This window comes from Lathyrus oleraceus, chromosome 2, assembly GCF_024323335.1.
Source record: "Lathyrus oleraceus cultivar Zhongwan6 chromosome 2, CAAS_Psat_ZW6_1.0, whole genome shotgun sequence".
Taxonomy (NCBI): Eukaryota; Viridiplantae; Streptophyta; class Magnoliopsida; order Fabales; family Fabaceae; genus Lathyrus; species Lathyrus oleraceus.
In genome coordinates this window covers 465,678,615-465,684,271 of record NC_066580.1, presented here as the reverse complement: position 1 = coordinate 465,684,271, position 5,657 = coordinate 465,678,615, and the positions used below count along the sequence as shown (strand labels likewise).

Here is a 5,657-nt window from a genome sequence, read left to right as displayed (position 1 = left end):
AAGTTACTCAAGAGGGTTTGTCTCTAATGCAATATATTTCTAAATAATTCATTGTTTGGTTCTCGAGGTAAACTAGTTAAAATCTCTATTTGGTTCAAGATATTAGTAATGTAAAATCTTTATTTGGTTCGTTAGTTCATTTTGTTAGAAGCTCTTGTTTGCTTATTAGGTTTAGCCTTTAAATTTTTTGTTTGATTCCCAAGCTCATCCTAGTGTAAAAACTTTGTTTGGTTCCGAGATTAACACAATGTAACATCTCTTGTATTGTTCGGGGATTATCTAGTAAAAAATCTAATGTTTTGTTGTAAGAAGGTTTGTGGGCATAACCTCTGAAAAGTTCAAATCTCATATAATGGAAAATCTCAAGAAGAAATTCTTAGGTACAAGAGTAAGTCAAATGGTTAGGCCGAATCTACCTAAATAGTTGGAACAATTCTCTTTTCTCTTAGATCTTTATTTTCCCGTTCTTCATTTCTTTCCACTGCATCTCCTTATCTTCATCTATTTAATTTTCATTCATTTGACAATTATGCTTCATATTCTTTGCTTGATCTATAAAATTTGTTTCAAAAGTTTTATAAATAATTTTTTATATTATTGTACTTCATTTTTCAACCTTACTAATTCACCACCTTCTTGTATTTGGAGTCATTTGTCAAATAACTCTCTCTCTCTCTTTGGTATTGTCAAAAAAGCAGATAAATAAATAAATATCACAAGCACATAGATCACACATTATAATCATGGAAGCAAACAAATAAAATTAGGGGGAAAGGTTGATGGTAAGGCAATAAGAATGATGAAGCATTTCAGTCATACATTAATCATTCATAAATGAAAGAGCTACATTAATCATGTATAAAATAAAAAGTTTCAAAGGGAAATTAGTAAAAACAAGAAAACAAGGCGAAAACAAGCCAACAAGCTATTGAGTGTTATCATCATCATCATTAAAAATTATTTGAGGCAAAGACATTCTGGTGTCAATAAGCTTTCCAGTCAGGTAATCAACTTTGGCATATATCCTACTTAAAATTATGGCGTGAGCTTACTGGTTGTTAATGATGGTATTAAAGAGAGCTTCATTATGTGAAGTGTGAGGAATCTCATACTCGAAATCCTCCAAATTTGATGGATCTGCTTATTGTTAAGTGGGAGCTTGTTGACACTTAGAATCTCCCCTTGCTCTAGAGTCGTTATGCACTAGAACCTCATTGTTATCTTCATATTGCATCTGACCTAGACATTGTCTCATATTTTGATTGAATTTTCCATCGACTCCTCCTCTTCTAAATTAAAGTCTATATGTTCCAACATTTTTGTAATAGAGTGGTCATATGGTAGATACACATTCCCCTTTATTCTACACTCTATCATGTGATAAATTACTAGTTTTAAGATAATGATTAGTTGTTATGTAAAAAAAAATTAGTTGTGTTATTTTAAAGATAAAATAAATATTATTTACTAAAATATTATTGTCAATTATAGTTAGCGAAGTAATTAGTTGAATTAAAATACAATAATAAGAATAAATTAAAAAAATAAATAAATATTGCATTTATATTCTAAATGATTAAATAAATTAAAATAGAAAAAATAACAATAATAACACCTAAGTTGTGATGGAAGGTCCACTTTTGTTTAGTATTTTTGAATATTTTTATCGTATTATATATTTTTGTTAACAAAAATATTTCAAATAAAAAAATCGATTTAAATAAATTTTTATAAAAATATCATTTCATCATTTTTCATAATCTTTTTCATCAAAATTTCCAAAAAAAGAACATGATTTTGATTATGTCAAAATATTTAATAATGAATATTCTAATTAATAAATTTTAAGTATGTCCGTTATGGAATCTAGATTAATTAGAGAATGGCGATTGAGTGAGCAGCGGTGGACCTAACCTTTTAATACGATGGTGGAGGGGCTAATCACAAGATTATGTAAGTATTTGAGTGCACAACCTAAAAGGGAGGTGAATTAAGTGTGATGGTATTTTTAGAAATTTATGATACTTTTCTAGTTTCTTGAAATTTTTCGGAATTATGAATGATGAACGAATGATAAACAAAAATGTATTAAGTGCAGTAAAGTAAATGAATACAATGATGTATATTAGTTCCCCTTATCAATCAAATGTACATCTAGTCCCTTCACACCCCGTGAGAGAATTTCACTATTGTTAGATCTTTGTTCAAGCCTCACATCGAAACTTCTCCTACAATCTTTTAACAACAAAAAAGAAGCACACCACTTCTTTGATTTCACAAATACACCAACAACTATGGTAGACTTTGAATCAAAACAATTCAAATGATCTTTCTCCAATAATCACCAACACTACGGTGATTATCACATGCACTTAGAAAACATACCACTTTCTATTTATAAATAATTGTCATCACACATTTGGTGATCAAGTTACAACAAAATGATATTTTTGAATAAAAGATAATTCTTCTTCCACTTCAATATACAACTCAACAATATATATAAATCTTAAGTGCTCAAAATATATTATGAAACTTTTTGAATTATTTTAAAGTTATGCACACAAGTTTCAAATTTTTGAAAAAGAATGAACACTTAGAAAATGATTTGAATTGATGTGAAAAATTAATAATGAAAGAGGTAATTTGAAAACTAATGTATTTTTCTTTAAATTCATCCTAAAAAATCTCTATGACTTGATGCAAAGGTTTGAGATATTTTCATGAAGGTTTGCAATAGTTTAAAATGATAATGGTTCATGAAAAAACATAATTTTGAATTATGTTTAGGACTTGTTAATTCGTTTTAACGGACACCTGACTTAACAAGTGCAAGGCAAATTTTGAATTTCAAACAGCAACTAATTTTGTTAAGTCGGCTAATCAGATCTGTGACATAAAAAGTGCAACGGGCATGACTTAAAAAATGCTGACAACTTTTTTAAAATTAAATTTTTATGCATGATAATTTGAGAATTTTAGCTATGAAGATGTGTATTATTTTTTGAGCATCTAAAGTTTATACATAATGACAATTGAGTACCTTAGCATCAAGATCGATTTCCTTTACTTCCAAAATATACATAAGTTTATGCATTCTTGATTCTTGATTCCAAACTTTTTCTTATTTGATATTTCTTCTTTGATAAGTTTTTGTCTTCATCAAAAACAAGTTAAGAAGGATGATAAATATCTTTTTCCCATATTAACACTTTAATGTTCAAGTCAATATGCGAATGAGATTAGTGATGAAGTTTGAATTTAAAATTGTGTGCCAAAAATTAGTGCACATGCCCTTTATATAATGTGGTGGTTATAACAACTTGCTATTTCCTAGGCGCTTGATGCAATGAGTTGTTAGATGTATCTTGGCATTGGATCTCCTGTACTCTTTTGTAGGGTGATTCTTCGACATTGTGAGAGATTTAGGGTGAATCCTTGATTCATTTCGATCGTCGACCAATGGCCATTCTGATCGACCCGAAACAAAAACTATTGTTTTAATTTATAAAAATGAGTTAAAATAACTTCTATTATTTTTAGAAAAAAAACTCATAAACATTATTTTTAAAAATATAAAACAGAATTCTTTATAATCTATAACCAACAACTTTTCATTAAAAGAGTCATCAGATATGAACTTCAACTCTAGCAAATTTAACGGAACATTATTGTTTTTTTGGATGCCCAAAATATAAAATAATTTTATTTAATTAATTAAGTTATTTTGTTAACATCATTATTATTTTTGCATGTCGAAAAAATTAAAATAATTGTATTTAATTAATTTTAGTTTTTTTAAGCTTATAAATATCAAGAACTTATTTACATTGGTATATTATAAAAAAAAAGAGTTAAATACGTTTTTAGTCTCTCTAAATATGGTCATTTTCAATTTTAGTCTCTCTAAAAAATTTCTTCAAAAAATAATCCTCGTAATATTTTATATCCACATTTTTCGTCCCTTTTGCTAATGACCATTAACAAAAGTTGATGTAACATACAACATGGATGACCAGACATACATGTGACAATATTAGCATGACAAAAAAAATGCTGACGTAAATGTCACATGACTAATGTCAACATCTTATTTGAACCCATAAAAATTTATAGTTAATCGGTAACTAAAATCATAACTAATTTATAGCAAATTCATTGCATGAATTTTGGTTCTAAAAAAATGCATTATGTTCATTAAATTGTTATTATTTCCTAAAGGACAGAGCTAACCTGGAGTACTTAATTGCTATCAATTTCTTTGAAGAACCGAAAGTAACATCATTCACCATTTTTTTCAGAGCTAAAGCGATGTCAAAATATTCTCATGTATTTTCATGGGTTGGTAATTGGCTCATTTTTTTAATAACTTTGAGTTTATCTACTAAACATAGTAGCTTTAATTACTTTCATTCAGGGTATTAATTCAAACAAGTATGCCAAATTTGGACAAATGTTTTATACCCGGCGAAATGTAGTTAGAAATGAGACAACACTAAAAGGGCCATCCAGTATGTAAGTGGTTGCAACAAAAGACACCCCCAGGCCGTAAAACACGGCTTATTTCAGCTACTTGCAAAAGTAGGTCATGGAAACAATGAAGTAAATTATCCAAATATTATGTTAACATTGAATAAGCAATTTATAATCAAAATAGTTTATCATCATTAAAAGCATGAAACATGTTCTTCATATTTGCCGATACAATACTGCATAAACCTTTTGGGATTCCATGGTTAAACTATTTGTCACAAACCATTTCCAAAGATATTCATACAAATAAAATACTAGTATTTTTGTAACAATTCCAAATATTAATTAATGATTATTCGCTTATAGTTGATGATGGTGAAGGCTAACAATGGAGAGACGCTCCTACATGCAAAACATCAACAAAACTTGAAACAAAAGGAAGTCAAGCTATTCCAACTATTCCAGTTTCCCTTTGCTTCCCTTTTTGTAATCTGTCACACCATAGTTAATATCTTAGAATGGTTCAATTTGAAATTAAACTACATATTTTTTGGCTTTACATTGTTTTTATTTATACCTGTTCAACACTATTTATACCGGTTAATTGTCAGCAGCCTGAATTTGTTCCAAGCGGTGGCCACCGCACCCCTTTACCGGAGAGTCCTCGAGTTTCTATGGAGTTTCTGTCAAGGTCATGGAGTGCTTCAGCTCTTGAATCACAAAAGTTATTGCACCAAGTCATTCTCAACCACCTCTTTCATCATGCATGTCATAAAATGGTTCTGGTTCTATTCCTAAAGAAGTTATATTCCTGAAGAAACCAGTATCTACTTTATCTCTTGGATGGTCAATCTAAGTCCCCAATGGTTCTGAAAGAGGTTTTCCAAGTACATGAATGATTCAAAATAAAAGGGAATAGAACATTAGCTAGGAATTAGCTATACCATTTCTCGGTTTAGGTAGGGTGTTAATATAAAAATTTTAAAATGGAAACAATTGCTACGTGACATCCATGTCAAAAAAAAAATCATGTTAGCATTGCCACATGTATGTCATGTCATTTAAAAGTTCCACATAACATCACGTAAGTCTCTGTAAATGAAACTAATGGGAGGGATTCAGGGATGGAAAAACTTGCGAGGACCCTTGTTTGAAGGAGAATTTTAGAGAGACTAAAACTGAAT

General features: G+C 29.3%; 1 long non-coding RNA gene across 1 annotated transcript; it reads right to left on the bottom strand.

Annotated features, from left to right (window-relative positions):
- Window positions 1-4,736: 4,736 nt before the first annotated feature.
- LOC127120433 (uncharacterized) lies at window positions 4,737-5,425 on the bottom strand. The gene is made up of 2 exons (XR_007803203.1): window positions 5,051-5,425; window positions 4,737-4,964 (listed from the first exon to the last, which is right to left on the bottom strand). It is a non-coding gene; the product is annotated as an uncharacterized LOC127120433 (long non-coding RNA).
- Between the last annotated feature and the right edge of the window lie 232 nt (window positions 5,426-5,657).